At 41.0% G+C, this 17,544-nt stretch overlaps 1 protein-coding gene and 1 non-coding gene across 2 annotated transcripts in view; one reads left to right on the top strand and one right to left on the bottom strand.

The window, feature by feature from the left end:
* DOK6 (docking protein 6) overlaps positions 1 to 17,544 on the top strand; it is a 272,262-nt gene that overhangs the window by 171,766 nt on the left and 82,952 nt on the right. The window lies entirely within an intron of this gene.
* LOC120589719 (5S ribosomal RNA) lies at positions 7,272 to 7,390 on the bottom strand. The gene has a single exon (XR_005649560.1). It is a non-coding gene; the product is annotated as a 5S ribosomal RNA (ribosomal RNA).

The raw sequence follows: 17,544 nt of genomic DNA, 5'->3' as shown, positions 1-17,544 counted from the left end.
TACAAAATCATGCCCCGGTATTTCAGCGTTTTTCATGGAAGAGTGTTGGTTTCCTCAAAGCAAAGGATTCCTTTTTGATCCCCTGTACTGCCTCGTCCAGGACTGTGCGTGCAAAAATAGTTGTTTGCTGAATTTACCCATCTCTATGTATGTGTTCGAAAGGGCTTTCAAAACACATGACTTCATTTTGACTTTGCATCAGCACTGAAGGTGGACGTAACAGAAAGCATCTTTATCAACTTTTTGTGGATGAGAACGTCTCAAGGTTAATAAGGTGTAACAGGTCAGATGGGAAGTAAGTGGCTGGTGGACACAGAAGTCAAGTCTCAGCTACCTGATTCATTCTCGTATGTGTTTTTCACGCCACTGTTGCTCAGAGAACAACGATCTAGAGCTATGCTCTGAATTTTTGTGTCCGCCCCGCCTCAAGATTCACATGTTGAAAAAACACCTTGCCCCCAAGGTGATTGTGTTAGGAGGCAGGGATCACTGGGAGGTGATTAGGTCATGAGTGTGGCGCCCTCACGAAGTGGCTTAGGGCCCTGAGGCACCTTAGCCCCTTCCACCCTGTGAGGACACAGTAAAACGACAGCCTTCTGTGAACCAGGAAGCCCTCACCAGACACCAGATCCGCCCAGTGCCGTGGTCTTGAACTTCCCAGCCTGTAAATATTATGTTTATTTGCCTGTGTTAAAACCAGCTCCCTCCTGCCTAATAAGATAAGACCAAATTCGTGTTTTTTTTTGTTTTTTGTTTTTTTTTAATCGTTGTTTGGGTTTTTGGCATGGCTTTAAAAACACTCCTGGTTTTGATCTTTATCTGCCTTTGCAATGAACTCTGCCTACTTCCTGCTTCGAATTCTAAAACTCCAACAGCAGCAGCAAAAAAAAAAAAAAAAAAAAAGTACTAATAAAGAGCATCAATGCTCTGCCCATGCTGATCTTTCATCCTGAATGTCCTGCTGCCTCCCACCACCCTCCCATTTTAACTGGCATGATTTCAGCTGATCTTTAATGATTCAGGTTGAGATCATCTCCTTCAGTAAACCTTTCCCAAGTCCCTAAAATTGGATCCAGTGCCCTCTGGCCTACAGCGTACTGGTCTCCTGCATTCCCCCACACCCAGTGCGAAATGAGAAACCACACGACTAGTCCCCACAAAGGGCCGTAAATGGAAGTGATGGAACCCTAAACGAATGCATTATTTTTTATGCAAGTGTTGCTCTAGTTGCCTCAAAACTAAAGTGGACCAGCATGAGTGAGACGTCCCTGTCGCATGAAACCACTGAGATTTTGTTATATAAGGATAAGTCTGTTCGATCCTAATAGAAACGGCTAGCAGGAGGAGTGCTGTGGTAATAAATGAATAAAAAGCCCTACAATAGTAGGGAGAAAGGAAAGCAATATGGATGCTGGAAAAATGATATTCAGCAGTAAAGAGACACTTGGTAAAATTCTTGCCTCCTGGCAAAAATTGTGATAACTTGGTGGGCTGAATGCATGTCTAAATAGCTTCTGGGTTGTGAGAAATACGAATTAAAAATAAGAAGCTTAACTCTCCCTGTTGAAATGAGGGGAAAGTGTGCTCTCTCTCCGCCCCTTTTCAGATCATTAACTTTCAAATACTTATAATTGTATTTTCTCCTCTCTGAAATATATATACATTCTTTTGAAAGCTAAAGAGGTCTTTTGTTGGCTTTAAGACCAGGAAAGCCTTGCTCAATGACTCAAGAACCACCTCTTTGAAACGTAAGCTTTAGGGACAGAGCCCCTTACCTCATAGTTTCTTTGCGAGGGTAGGAGCCTAACTATAGTGGACACCTTGCTCCCAATTGCAAGACTCCCTCCTGTCATAAGGATGCCGGAAGTTTATTTTTCCTCTGCATAAAACCAGTTAGCTATCAGATAGTCATCCCGATTCTCAGCTGAGTCTAGGATGAACTCTGTGTGACAAATGTTGGTCTCAGGTCCCTCATTTGAGACTAGTGATTGTGTATCTTGAGAACGGGTAGGTGGTGGGTTATACGTTCTTGACTGTAAAAAGGGTGATATTTCTTTCTGTCTTCGCAGTCTCTTAGCAGATTGTCTGTGATGTGCATCACATTCTGCTTTAATCCGTGTTCAATAATGAGAGCGAGCGAGTGTCTCCTTTCTCTGCTACCTTTGTGGAGAGGATTTCTGGATTGGGAAAAGATTTCTTTAATTGTATTTTCCAATAACTTCTAGGGGAAGAAGCTAGGGGAGAAAATGGTAATAGTGTTTCTTGGCTGGAAAGGTTCTGCAGAGAAAGGATTTCAGGGAGAAAATTTGAGAACTTGGAAGCAAAAATGAAAGATTTGAAAAATTCAAAACCTTGCAAATTGGAAAAGAGAATATGATGCGTCACCAAAAAGTAAGAGGTAACATTAAGAAAACCTATAAGTGACAAAAGCAAATTAAAAGCAAACTTCAAGAAAAAGAAAAGTAGATTAAATGTGTATTGTCCACATCTATTGCTAAAACCTCCCAGTTCATTAAAGTATGTCAAGGTAAAATGCAGTTTAAGGATGTGGTGCCTGGTATAATCGACATTAGATAAAAATGATGCGCGGTAAAGAATTGATTGAGTGCGCTCCCCCAGAACTCGATAACACCAACGTAGCACTTTTAAATCCAAAGAAAGAGTTCTGAGGAAGAAGAAACAAAATATTACAATAAATCTGAGAAGTATGTCTTTAAAAAAAAAAAACCACTCCAAAAATGGTGGTGTTGCCTTTAATTCATATGAGCGACTGGAGTCAAGTACACAAGCAACCTAGTCATATCTTGACAGCCTTGGAAAGCAGGGAACGAACCCTAAGCCAAAAATGTTTATGGCTTCTTAAAACTTAATAATAATAATCAGTTGTCTCACATGAACTTCGAAGGGCAGAAAGTTGGCTGAGACCTGCACTTACCCCAATGGGATATTTTCCTACTGGCACCTTGGGTCTGGCTGAGGAGGATAATAAGGAGGGAGAACCTTCCTAGTGGGCGGAGCCAGGGCGGACAGAGGGTAAGCCAGCTCTTCCCTGAAAGCAGAGCGAGGTCAAGACCAGTAAGGTCAAGATCACTCTCAAGCTGCCTGGTAAACAGCATTTCAGAATCTCTGAGGCCAGCTACCCGCCATGTGTCTCCTAGTCCTTCGTTGTTTGCAGGGGTGTGTTTGCTGTGACAGCTGGCTTTCTGTCCCTCTCCAGCCAGTCATCACTGGGTCAGCATGGGTAGACACAAAGTTTCTTTTTAGATCATTCTTTTGGAACCGAGAGAAGTCACATCTTGGACTGATGTAGACACAGCCACACGTCACCTAGATTTCTGGACTTAGAGCTAGAATCAAGGGCCGGATGAGTTCCTTTTGGGTTTCTCTCCTTTCAGGAAGGAAAGAGTGTGTGGGAGGAGGAAGAAGAGGGATCTTTACTGACCAGCAGAGATGTCTGTGGCAGAGATCGTCATGCTTACCAAAGATGCCACCTACTCCCCTGTATTCACCTGGCCCCTTGCAGTTAGGTGGGGTCACGTGAGACAGTGTTCTGGGCAATGAGGTGCTAATGGAAGTAACAGGCATTGCTTCCGTGCCAAAGTATCTAAATGCCTTGTATTAGTCAACTCGTACAAAGGCTGCCCTGGCGAAATGCCGTCGCCAGGGGACTTGGCAGAAATTTAAACGTGCACTGCCTCGCAGTTCTGGAGGCTGGGAAGTTCAAGATCGAAGTGCCAGCCGATTCGGTTCTTTTTCTTGCCTGCAGACAGCTGCTCTTTCTCCTCACTGTCACGTGATGGAAAGGGAGGGGGAAGAAACAAGGTCTCTGGTGCCTCTTCTGATAAGGACACAAACCCTATCGGATCACAGCCCCTTCTTTATGACCTCATTCAGCCTTAATTATTGCCACAAAGGCCCTCTGTCCTAATGCAGCCACCACACCGGAGGCTGAGGCTTCATTCAACACATGAGCTTATGGGGGAGGCAGTTCGGTGCAGAGCACGCTTTTTCCTACTGTGGCAGCTGAAGTGGTCCAGTGCCGAGAAGTCTGAGCCACAAGCTTACAGCAGCCTAGGACTCTGAGTCTCGCTGCCCTGGCGATTTGCCCAGAGTCACATCGGCCACAGTGGAACTTGGAGTTAGCATTATTATTATTATTTTTTTAATTATAGCCATAACAACCTATTTTCTTAATGCATAACCCTTCTGTGCTTTCAATACCCACTCACTGAATAAATCTCTTCCTATTACATATGATTCCTACACTATATTGTAATCATTGCTCCTCTGTCCCTCCAAGTGCCCTGTGAGCCTACTAAGGGCAAGGATTATGGCGTACTCATCTGAATTTCTCTAGTTCTTATCAGAATATTTACCAGCTGATTGAAAGCACTCCAGAGAATAAATGGAGTTTTGGGTGTCAAAAAAAAAATTTTTTTGATGTAATGTTCGATTGAATTTTAGGGAATTTTAAGAAAGACCTCCTCCTCGAAATTTTGCATCGAGGATAGAGGTGACGTTTAAAAATAACACGCCTCTATAAATCTTTCCTGTCATTCCAAAGAAGTAACACTAAGACAGCCTTTCAGGAACTTAGAGCCTTTTTTTGCCTCTGTCTAATTTGGTAAATCTCTCGCTACTATCATACGGGGACTAATTTTTTCCCCTAGGACAAAGCATTAATTAAATGACTTTGGAAACTGTTCTTATCAAGGAATGGAGGCTCTGATCTTAATTTTTGCTCCATTAACTTTAAAGTTCAATACATTTTTATTGAACCCACACACACTTTAGCGTGAATTGCTTTTCATTAATTGGCCTATAGGGATCCCAATGACAGTTTTGGCCTTCCTTTTAGGTTTTTTTTTTTAATTCTCCTTCAGAAAGTTTCTAAACTTTAGTAATAGTCATTAAATCAAGGAACGATTGCTGGAGTCAAAGGGATAAAAATCAATGGAGGGAGATGTGAAGTTCTAGTCTGATCTCCTCCCTGGATTTAAGTGGAAAGGTATGTTTGTATTTAAAAAAAGGAAGAAGAAGAAGAAAACATAGTATCTATAGGATTGGCTACTATCCACAGCTTCAGGCATCCCCTGAGGGTCTCGGAAGTCATCCCCCACAGACGGAGGGGGTGGGGGGCGACTACAGCTGGGGTAGAATATGAGGTTAAAGGGAAGGGTTTTCAAAAAGCTGGGATATATTTAAAAACAGCTTCACACTAATGCGAATCATACCGCACAGAGAAAAAGGCGATCAAACAGAAATAGGACATAACTCTGGCTAAAGCAGCGTCCTCCAGTTGATGAGAGGAAATGGGATCTAGTGAACAAGGGAGAGGTTACAGTTAAAAAAACAAAATGGAAAGTGAGTGAAGGTAGATGTACGTGGAGGTATAAATGGAGGTTGGCGTTTGGGAGTCGTGTTCGAGGCACGTGGAAGTTGTCTTCTGACGGTTTCTCTCTTCTTGGTGAATTAGGGAGCAAAGTAGCAGACTATGAGTCTAGAGGAAAGAGAGTCGCAAAGAGAAGCAGTGATGGATGTTTAAGAGAGCGAGTAGACCCACCAGGGAGATGAAATGAGATGGCCATGTAGCCCCAAAGCCAAGTCCTCGCTACTGCCAGGGGCCCTGTGGCCTCACCCACCTTCCTCTGCTCCGGACTCAGCCCACCTCCCACCTCAGGCCTCTGCCCTGCAGACCTCCTGTTTCTCATCAGCGGGGCTCAAGGCCTCCCTGCACCCCACGAGCGGGGCAGCATGCTCAGGCTCGTGCCCGACCCATTCCTGGTTCTTGTCCTGTGCCAAGCTCGGAGCAGCTATCATGGGGACGTGACTGTTTGCCCGGAAGGCTGCAGCCTCCCTCTCATGTGCTTCTAGGAATAACGTTCTTGGGTCACCCCCAAATCCGAACATTTCTAAAGTGCCCCTCTGCCCCCGACACACGTTCTCAGATCCAGCCATTTGCTAATTGCTGTGTTCCTTCTTATTTTCACACGCGTCCAGGCCATCTTGTCTACCTGGGATAATCCCTTCCTCCCATCCACTACCCAGATCACACGCAAATTGTCCGATCTTCCTCGTCCAAGGTGCTCCCCCAGATGTGTTCCCTCAGCGACTTACACAAAACCTCCGTGCCGTGACTCTCGGCACACTGACATCAAAGCTCCACACACCCATGACTTCCCATGCTGCCCACGAGTCCTTAAGGGATGTTTCTCCAGCAACGTGCCTGGTATCTAAAAGTCTGCAAAACGAGTAAAAAGACACATGAGTGAGGGAGGGTGTGACGGCCCAGGGGGACACAGACCCAGGCTCTGGAGGAAGCCAGTGGCGTCCTGTGGTCAACCAGAAGCATCACTCTCGTTCTGAGACTATTGTGCAGGTTAGGCAGAAAAACCACAGTTTCTTAGTCACGCTGTTTGTCCTCTAATGAGACAACAGAGGTAATACCGACAATTATGCCACTTTATGAGGCAGAGAAGTGCAAACAAAAATCTCAGATATTATCTTTAACAGTCAGGCGTTTTCTTCTCTTAATAGGAATGAAGGGGCTCAGTTCAGGATCATATTACAGCAAACTTTGAAAATGAGACAGCATAATAAATCACAAGAAAAGTCAACAGAGACAAGGAAATAAGATTGCTTTCATTTCTCTTTTTCTGAGTAACGTGATGAAGTCTCATACCATTCCGCTCCTTCCCGTGAAGGATGTGAATTGTGTTTATGTCCAGCATCTTCACACTGTACACACTCCCTGCCCATTAGTCACTGAGTAGCTATCTGGTTGTCACGTCGTCCATTGCAGGGTCACAGTGCCAGAGTCCACTAACCCCAGAGGTACTTACTAATGGCCTTCTGGTCATTCACATACTTTTCATACAGTATATTGTTTTAACTGTTGTATTTTATTACTATTTATTTTTGTTAATCTCTTACTGTGCCTAATTTATAAATTAAATTGTGTATGTATACCAAAAAACACAGTATGTATAGGGTCAGATACCATCCATGGTTTCAGGCACCCACTGGGGGCCTTGGAATGTATTCCCCATGGATGAGGGCCCAGGACCACTGTATCCTCGTCGGTATCTATCTTTAAGATAGAAGTTTAAATGATTACTTTTGTGTTATTGTGACAATTATAAAGCTCTAGACACATCATAAGGTATCAGGAATTAATTTAATTTTATTTTTTTTAGGCGAGGCAACCCTTGGTTGACCTCACAGATTGCAAGGACCTCGTCAGTTTACAATCCCTTATTTTTTATTTTTTACACCTACAGCACCTGGTCTTCCTAGGTGGTCTCCCATCCAAGTACTCACCAGGCCTGACCCTGCTTAGCTTCCGAGATCAGATGAGATCGGGCACGTTCAGGGTGGCATGGCCGTAGACAGTGTTTAGGAATTAAGAGCCACAGTAGACTCTGTGCAAATGTTTATGGTTTTGTTCTCAACATTTTTTTTAATGTATTTTTATTTCTGTTTTACCTCTACCTAAAAAAAACTTTTAAGATACAATCATTTCTTCTACTTACTTAATGTGTTTTCCAGAGCTTCATAACTGTTGACTGCAACTCTTTTGGCATGAGTATCATATTCACCTATAGGCAGGTTTCCTGAGAAGCCCATGAGTTATGGCTTCTTAATAAAAGGGACCTTCGCAACCTCAGTATTGAACATATGTGATCGATATTTTTGTCATTTCGCACAGGTAAAATATTTTTCTATTCTTCTTATTAAAGAGCCTACAAAATCCTATAAGCTTTGAGCCTCTCAAAAACCTGAATCTATACCTGTTCGCTCTTGTATCCATTGAATTATTTTCCCATTATGGGTGCCAAATTTGTATAAACATATTCCTCACCCCCTCCTTTCAAAACAGAATCAATAAAACTTGCCCCCAAGATGGAGACCTGCACGAGTGTCATGGTACCTCACCATGAAACATGCTGCCTGGATCACACAGGCATTAAACTGCCGACCTGCACCCTAAACTTCATCAGTGCCCCAGCAAAGTGCTAAAAATAAGTGACAAACTCAACAATGTATGCCACTATGGAGAAGAGAGTTAAAGTAGCTGGTCTGTGCTCCATTTCTCCCCCAAGGGACAGTCAAAGGACCTCCAAGGGGACAGAGAGAAAGCAAGTGACCGGCCTAATCTTGTGAACAGGCCAGGTGACCTCCCAGGAAATAGACCAGTGACGCTGCTTCAAGGAGATCCTGCCTCTGTGGACGCTGTCGGCAGGATGCTCCTGCTTTGGGACAAGCCGCAGCTATGGGCCTATCAGACAGAGCTCCCTAGAGCGTGCCATTGAAACTAAATATTTGGGATGTAAAATGAAGATACTTCTTCACTCCAAGCTCCCTGCTCGTGTACTGGTCACATTCCTCACCTGTGTATCTGGGGAGACAGGCGCACACCCAATGCCAGATGGAAGGCCCTAAGGAACTGATGGCCCGAATGTCTCCCTGCCTTGTTGCTGCCTCCTGATTGCGGCAGAATCTGATACTTAGTGAAATCTCTTGGCAACCTGACCTTTGGCCGAGCTCACCCTAAATATGTTCAACAAGGATCGACAGAGAATAAGTAAAATAAATTTAGAACAGAAAATATGATCCATTAATGTTCCTTATAAATGAGCAATTCCTTAACATAAATTTTTTAGCAATATATCTGGATCAGATGAAAAAATAATAAGTAAAATACGTGTTTCAAATAGATGTTTATAATGCCAACATACCACCTCATTGGGTCACAGATCTAGGAAGGAGCTTTTCTGGGACAACTCATCTTGCTCATTAAATATTTAGCAATATTTTTATATAATAAATATTTTACATATGCAGTAACATTCTCCAAAATGTGATGAGTGTATTTGTCAATATTTAAAGACCTCGGATAAGTTGAATTTTTGGCTCACAGAATTACTCCAGGAGTACATGAATCAAGAAGGACTTGGTGTGAATAATATTTGTGTGTGAATCAGATTATGCCTTGGAAACTCATTTTATATATTTATTTTTATTTGTGATTTTTTTTTGTTGTTGCAATAAATATAATTCAGGAAACCCATTCCATAAGGAAAAACAGGAGGCTGAAAAAGCCCTTCATAGCTGATCAGACTTGGCGCTGTGACGTCATACACGGCTCATGTTAACGTCATGTAGTGACGTGGTTTAGACTAGAAGACAAAATCACGGGCAGCCCGTTCTGGGTTAAAGTTCCCTCGTGTGAGAGATACTTAACTCCTTTGAGCATCAGTTTCCTCATCTGAAAACTGGAGATTAATTTGCCTCAGCGTGTGGAGATTAGTTTCCTCATCTGATTAATCTGGAGATCAAATTAATCTGGAGATTAATTTGCCCAGCGTGTGGGGTTGTTCTTAGAATTAAATGAAATGATGCCCTATGAAGAAATGATCACGGACATGCAGCAAACGTGAGCCACAATTACTATTAGTTAGACCTATTGTTGTCTTTTTTTTTTTTTAAACTTCAGGCAGTATCAGAACTTAAAGGACACGAGATTTTTCCATTTTAAAAGCGAGATTAGAATCGGGTCCCAGGGTCTTGCGCGTGCATGATCAGAGACAAGGAAGCATCTGCTGACCACTTTTCAAGCTGCAGGCGTCCGTTCCCTCACCTCTCACACCCAGCTCTGTGTGGCGGAACCGTCAGTCAAGTGCATGGTTAACCACAGGCCTGAGAAGGAATGAGAAACACAGCTTTCGACGTTCGGCTTTGCAGATGCAATGAATTCTTCCAACCTTAAGGTCTTTGAGATAATGAACTTTCTCTAGAGTTCGACTTGAAGGACTCACGCTCCATTGCTCTGTAAAGGGATTGTATTTGAAACAAGTCAGATCAGGTTCAAACTGGTCATGTAGGCATTAAAAGCCTCCACTGACTTTCTATTTGCTTCCCTAAGACTACTCTGAACCCATCCTCTTGTGTATGTGATTTCTGAGGCTACTACGTTTGCGTTCATTATATTACTATTAAGACAATTGGCAGAAACAGATTGACTCATCAGAGAGCCAGACAGCAGAGCCATTAGAAATTGCTGGATTTTATTTGAACTATAAAGTCTAATCAAAAGAAAATAAAAAATAATGCTTTAGCAACATTATTTCAGCGGCTGAATCCCTGGTCTATTCAATGGGTTCACTTGAATTTCCTCCAACCTTGCTTAGCAGGGTAAAAACTAAATTTTCTCTCCTGACGAAGTCAGAGGGCAACATAGAACCCTCTCAGGTAAAATCGTGCCTTTTTCCATTAGAAAGCATTCTTTCCTACCTAACAGGTTATTTGGTACTTAGTTACTGGAAGCCCACTTAGTCCATCGTATTCTGTAAAGTTCCCCTTTGAGGAGTTAATTGGAAAATTTTAGCTGAGAATGGCACTATGCGATGAGAACTATGGGGCAATTTGACATGCAGCTAACTTCAGTTATCGTTATAAATGACAAACTATAAATGTATCACAATGAAGTTCTGATAGGGTTTTTCTATTTTCTCTTCACTGTGGAAATGGCGGAAAGCCTTAATGTAAAACGTCTAGGGTAGCGTTTAGTTTCGTGTCTTTTGGGGCAGGTTCTGCTGATTCTACACTCAATCCATACCGTTCTTTTCTATACTAGTCTACCTTAGAATGTCCCCATGTTGTGTCATGTCTTTTAATTCTGAGATTACGCTTCAGGTGCTGAATGTTACCTTAGATAACCAGACTCTGCAAAACTGAGAAAAATGTCTCCCTCTGGTTACTCATGATTCCTGCCCTAAAACGATGTCTTCAATTCTGTTATTTTTGCTACGAATGTATTTTGAATTATTTCTCATTTTCACTTGGTAATGGATACCGAGTGAGCAAAACCATCCACCCCATCCCCGGCCCCAGTGGGACATCGATCTGATTTTCTTTCCCTATAGTTTTGGAGTTTTTTTAGAATATCATTTAAATGCATATCTGGCTGCTTTCACTTAGCATAATGCCTTTTGGATTCTCCCCGTGGTGTTTTACAGAGAGGAATTTGTTTCTTTTTATTGTGATGTGAATATACTACAAATCCTTTATCCACTCATCAGTTAAGAATTTTAAATGTATTTTAGTCTCTTGCTTTATATAAACTCATGAGTTCCGGTTTTAAGGAAAGTTCTCTCTTGTATTTATTGTACCACAGAGAGATTGACTCATTTTATTCCATAAATTTCCGGATTCAATGTAGATTTATTTCTGAAGTTTAATCCTATATAATGTACTGTTTCATCACAAAAAGATTTTGTAATACAAAGATTAATATGTAAAAGGATTCATTAAATCTTGCTTAAAAATGTATTTCTCTCTGAATAAAACATAAGCTTTGAGAAATACAAAATATTTTATGAATGCAACAGGAAATATGGGAAATATATTTCATGTTGCACATTATAGGTGTTTATAAACAAAAATGACTTAGGGTACACGGGTAATTGTGTTCATAGGTTTTATTATTATTTAGGTATGATAAGATCAACGGATCAAGAGATGACTGCCATTGAAAAGATAGCTTGTTACCCAGAGTTCCAAGAGGAGGGGGCGGGCCATGGCATGGGGTCAGGGAGGAGCACGCGGAAGCATCGGGGCTGGTCGGGGGGAGACAGGGAGCTGCAGGCAAGGGTCTTTATTGTGGGACTGGTGAGGCAGTTGGCAAAGTGGGTTCGAGATGGGTTGGTTTGCATTTGAACAGTGTGCAGGCAAGTGTGTCGTTTCTCGCTCTAGGACTTTGCTAACGCTGGGAGGAGCAGTCTCTCTAGGGTCACCAAGGCCTTAGATGTCAAAGCATGAGAGCCCAGAAAATAAAAGACTCGGTTAAGAGAGTAACACGTTTTCTCGGTATAGTCCTTTGAGAAATGTAAGTCTTTCAATGCTCTTTAAAAGCAGTAGGAAGTTGCCTTGTCTAACCTGCTGTGGCAGATTCCGTGTCACTACAGCTGATGGCCAGACGGGCAGCGGGCTCTGCGGTGTCCACACGGAGTCCTGTAGACACTGGAGAGTGGATTCGCTTCTTCGAGCTTTTGAAGCGATTGGGGCGGATGGAAGGAAAGGGTTGGAGAGCTCGCGGATGCGAAGCGGGCGGTACCCTTGCAGCAGAAAGGAGTGTCACGTCGTTTAATCCTCTGTTCAGAAAGCAGACACTTAGGCGAGCTGGAAATAACAGTAGCACACAATTTATCAAGAGAGGAACTGTGGGGCAGGGTTCGGAAATAACAACATGGTAAAATTGTTAGAGAAAATGTGTCTCTGCTATTACGATGAAGCCCCGATTTAGTTTCAGAAAAGGAAAGCTGTTTTCTGTCGCGCCCATCAAAGCGTGAGCAGTCACTCCCCGTTGTGTCACCGCTTTACTTGTCCCGGAGGGAGGGGCGCGCCCCTGGTGTTTTTATCCTTGTCACGACTTCCGCCAGCTCAAAGAAACACAGCGATGTTCAGATGAACACCAGGCTGTGGGTTCTCTGTTTGCCTCTCATTTTTTAATGTGACCAAAAACAGCGTTGACCCGGGTGAGGGCTGGGCGTGAGACCGGGGCGACCATCCATCCACACTGGTCCGTGAGCCTTCGGCAAAGGGGAAACTGCAATCGGCTCGCCATCTAAGTAGCTAAGACATCGGGAACACAAAGTATAGTTTACTGTATCCTGGATCTAAATAATCCTGTAATCTTAGAAGAGGAAAGAAACTGTTGAACGCAAAATGCGTTTGACACGGAAGGCCTAGGCGCCATGTGGTTGGTGAGCAGTTTGCATTAGCGTTCATTCTCACCAAGGAAACATGCTCTAAAGATGAAGCGTGGAACCATGATTAAGGAAACACAAGACTTGCATTAATAGTCTTTATGTATTTTTTTATAACATGATTTATGTTATTAAGCATAATAATAGCTACTGGCTTCTCAACATATAGCATATAATTATACTTTTATACTTTTGAATTATCTGTTCTCTCGTGCATGTTCTCTATATATATATGTACATGCATACATACATGCATACATACATGTAAAAATGTATACACACACACACATTCGTTTTTACATGCTGTCGAGTTGGCTCCAGCTCCTGGCATCTCTATGAGTGACATCCAAAATGTCCCGTCCTTAACTGCCCTGCCCAGCTGCTGTAGACTCATGCTGATGGCTTTTCCCCGGAGCCGGTCCGTCTCATATTTGTTCCTCCTCTTCTCCTGCTGCCTTCTGTTTTCCCAGCATCACCGTCTTTTCCAAAGAGCTCTGTCTTCTCATGACGTGCCGAGGTGGGACAGCGTCCATGTGTCATTCTTGCCTCCCGCGATGTTTCAGGCTGAATTTTCTGTAGGACCCACTTGTTCGTCTTCCTGGAGGTTCAGGGTATCTGCAGAGCCCTCCCGGCACCATATTTCAGTTGAATCAGTTGAATTGATCTTTTTCTATCACCTTTCTTCACTGTCCAACTTATGCATCGGTCCGTAGTCACTGGGAATAGGAGGCTGTGGATGAGCTTTGCCTTGGTCTCTAACGACGCATATTTGCTTAGTGGTCTTTCATTACCCGCTCTTTATTTGTTTTGCCTTTACCCACACCTTTATGCGGGTAACTCCCTTAATAGCCAGCCGAGTCTTGTGGCCCAAGCCCTCCCTAGCAGTTCCTGGCACAGCATAGCCCTTCTGCTACAGCACTTATTATCCTAGATTATTTTCTGTAGTTTTTTAATTGTCGCTTCTCCCACGGATGAAGCCCTGGAATGCTGGTCCTATAACTTAGCCATCTCAGTTTCTTCAGCATTTGTACATATAAATTAATTCTAGAATTAATGGATTTTTCAAAGTACTATTATTTTTTAATTGCAAACAAATAAATCTTCACTTATATTACATTTATTTCTCAAAAGCTATGTGACTGTTTTTATTTTAGGCTAAAGATAAAGTTTTCATGCTATAATTCACTAGGACGTCCTACTGAGTCATTCTGTCAGCAATTCTATTTCAAAGTGCAGAATTTATAATGGAAGCATCTTGGAGAAGGCAAACATAAATTGTAACAGGAAGAAGATAATATGCATTTTAGGGCTCAAATTATTTCAATAAAAAGTTTTTCGCATAATAAAAATAATCAGGACACAGCAAGATGAGACATCATGAACAACTAGCAGAAACAATGGGCGATAATAACAACCCCAAGAGACACCAGAGCCTGGAGTTGTCATAGACATGCTTTAAGAGAAATACACTTATTTAAAGAGATAAATGACAAGATTGAGAATGTAGTCAAAATGCTGGAAACTATTTTTTTAAATGAGCAAATGAAAATTTCAGAACTAATCAATCCAATGCTCCAGTTACTGAAATGGTCGTATAAAACAACAAAAATTATTATTATTAACATTATTAACATTATTAATATTATCATCATCACCATCTTTGACAATTCTCAGAGTTGACTGGACTCAGCTCAGCAGTTCTTGCTCATTCAGTCTCTCGTGTGTTTGCACTCAGGTGGAGGCTAGGGGTCGAGTCATCTCAAAGACTTTCTTGCTCACGTGTCTGGATGCTGATGTCATTCAGATCTTGGTCTCCACCCGGGAGTAAACTGAACACTTATACGTAGCCTCCTAGATGTGGTGTTCATTTCCTCAAAGCATGATGACTGAATTCTAAGAGCGAGCATCCCAAGAAAGAGGAGGTCAGGTGGAAGCTGGCTTTTATGAGCTGGACTGAGGTCATATGGCATCACTTCTGCTGCGTTCTGTTTACTGGAAGTGAATCACCAAGATAAATCCAAATTCAACGGAAGAGGAGTAGAACTCCTTCTTTTGATAAAAGTGACATCAAAACATTGCAGGTCCATACAACACACGCAACGGCAAATGGTATGAATTAATTAAATGTGTATAACTGTAGGTTAGATATACCAGAATAGATAATTAATTAATAGGGAGGAAAGTTCAGAAGAAAATATCCAGGAAAAAAAAAAAAAACAGACAAAAGCCTGGAAGAAAACATGAGAAGCAGAGAATTCTTATGTTTAATTGATTGGAGTCTTAGAGGAAGAGAGGAGAGAAAAATGGACAGATGCAAAACCTGAAGATATAATGGCTGTGAATTTTCAAAAATAAGACATGATAAGAAGAGAATCTATAGTCAAGAATTTTTACTAAACCTAAAATGGATAAATAAAAAGGAAACTGCACTTAGAAAAAAAAAATGTTATTTTCAAAAGTTACGATGTAACTAACAGCTAATAGCTCAACAGAAATTATCAAAGGCAGAAAAAACGGCATAATAGAGAATTAACTGTCTACTTAAAATTCTATTCCTAGTGAAAATACTATTCAAGAATAAGTGTGAAATAAAAATATTTTATATAAACCGAGTCAGACTGCCGACCTTCACCAAAGGAAATACAGATATTCTAAAAAATATGCTTCATTCTAAAAGACACTGTTCCCAAGAGGAAAGCTGATTCTGAAAGTTATATGGAAGCGAAAATAGAAAAACTCATATAATTTAGCAATTCGTTCTTGAAGAACAAGCTGAGAACACATATCCTACTGGATATTTAGACAGAGTATAAAGCTAAACTATTTAAGACCATATAGTATTAACACGAGAATAGATCTTTGGCCATTGGAAGAAACATACAAACTCTTATTTAGATATTTGTTTTACAACAAAGTCCGTACTGGAGAACCTTGGGTGACAGTCTTTTTAATAAATGGTGCTGGGTCAGCTGGATAACCATAAGGAACTTGACCCGACCCCAAATTTGTTATTTTTAGCCATTAAAATTTTCTGAATCCCATTTCAGGATATTGAAAGGTAGAAGACATCGAGAAGCATGATAAGTCTATATAGTGCATATCTGTTAAAATATTTTGCTGTTAAGATATTAGGCCAACTTTCAACTCGTTACCTTTACCTCCCAATTTCTTAACTGAAAGGAAACTTATTGGGTAATGAGATTATGACACGTGGTTCAGTCAGGAGCAGTTTGATGTGCGTTTCCCTTTGATCCTATGTTAATTCTAAATTTAAATATGTTTGCTTAAAACAGTGAAGAAAGAGTCGCTATAGTAAAATACAGAAAACTTTAATATGGAGTAGTGATCATTTAAATCTGTTGGCCCAGAAATTCAAAGTTGTTTCCTGGACGGCAGTCAGATGTGAATTCCTACCGTTGACAGGCTTCCATCTATCTTTCACCATGGACATGATATTTGATCAATTTACTTATTTCTTCATATAGTCATAAAATTTAACAGTTGTTGCTTTCTGGTTTTTGAATTATGGTTAGCGTGGTGATTTTATGATCATGTCCCCTTAAAAGATGATATCTTGAAATCAAAATCAAAGTTTCAAGAGAGTTATTGTTCATCTAGTTTATCGGGAGTAATGATTTTAATCAAATGCAATAGTTTAAAAATCTAAAGAGATAGAATAAGTAAATTCCTGTATAAAGGACTAAATACAACCAGAAAGGAGAGATTTTTCTTTTGTTCTTAGGAATATACAGCCTGTCTCGAAAATATATGTCATTTTTTATCATTTCTGTCCTTAATATTGCTTGTGTTCATTAGCACGAAGATTGCACGTAAATTCCAAAGTTTGCCTTCATCAAGTCATAGATAAGAAGAACCCATTCTCACGTACCTGGGCTCTTACACGAATGTCTACATTAAAATGTCTCTTCCTTCATCACTGTCAAATCAGTTCAATAGGTGTTGGACAATGTATGTCTAAAGCCCTTCCCTGCAATTTCTTTCCTTCAACAAGCACCTGTATTCCTGGCACACACAGGCACACGAGGCACACCTGCTTAATTCTCTAAGGTAGTTGTAGCCTAAGTCAAATGTTTACTTGAAGAATGCAATTTTTTTTTTTTTTTGGCTTCTATCCTCTTCAAATGGCAGGTCCTCGATGAAGTATTTACTAAAGGTTCCAAGGTAGCTAGCTGTTAGATCTGGCCAAAACTTAAACGTAAAATTTTCAATAAAAATTTGTTTCATAAATTATAAAACTGGCAAGAATGGCAGTTTGGTTATCTAAAACAAAAACATAAGTTTAATTTACTTTCTTTGATCGCACGGTACGGCTGCATGCCGCTTGCATTCATGTGTGTTCTCCAACTGCAACAAGCATTTTTGTCTCTGTCTTGACACTAGTCATCCATCAAAAAAATGCTAATTATATTAGTTCCCTCCTAAGCCAGCTAGCTCCCTTGGAAGGAATGCAGTGGAAGCATTATCATGAATTTACTTAAAGTATGTATCTCATACATTTATTGATAAGAAAAAAAAAATGGAGATAATAACCACCAAAGAATTATTTTTCTTGCAGTTACAAAAGACAACATTAGTGAATTCATTCATTCACTCATTAAACAACTATCTTTTAAACTGGGGTAAAGTTAAAGAATCATTATAAGCTTATTCTCTTTGGTGCCAACTATGGATGTACAGAATAAAACCTGTTTGATCCATCTTTAAACAAAGAGGCTCAATTTACAAGGGAATGTTTAGACTGTAAACAGTCAGTTCA

This window comes from Pteropus medius, unplaced genomic scaffold (genome assembly GCF_902729225.1).
Source record: "Pteropus medius unplaced genomic scaffold, Ma_sr-lr_union100, whole genome shotgun sequence".
NCBI lineage: Eukaryota > Metazoa > Chordata > Mammalia > Chiroptera > Pteropodidae > Pteropus > Pteropus medius.
This window is presented reverse-complemented; position numbering and strand designations above follow the sequence as displayed.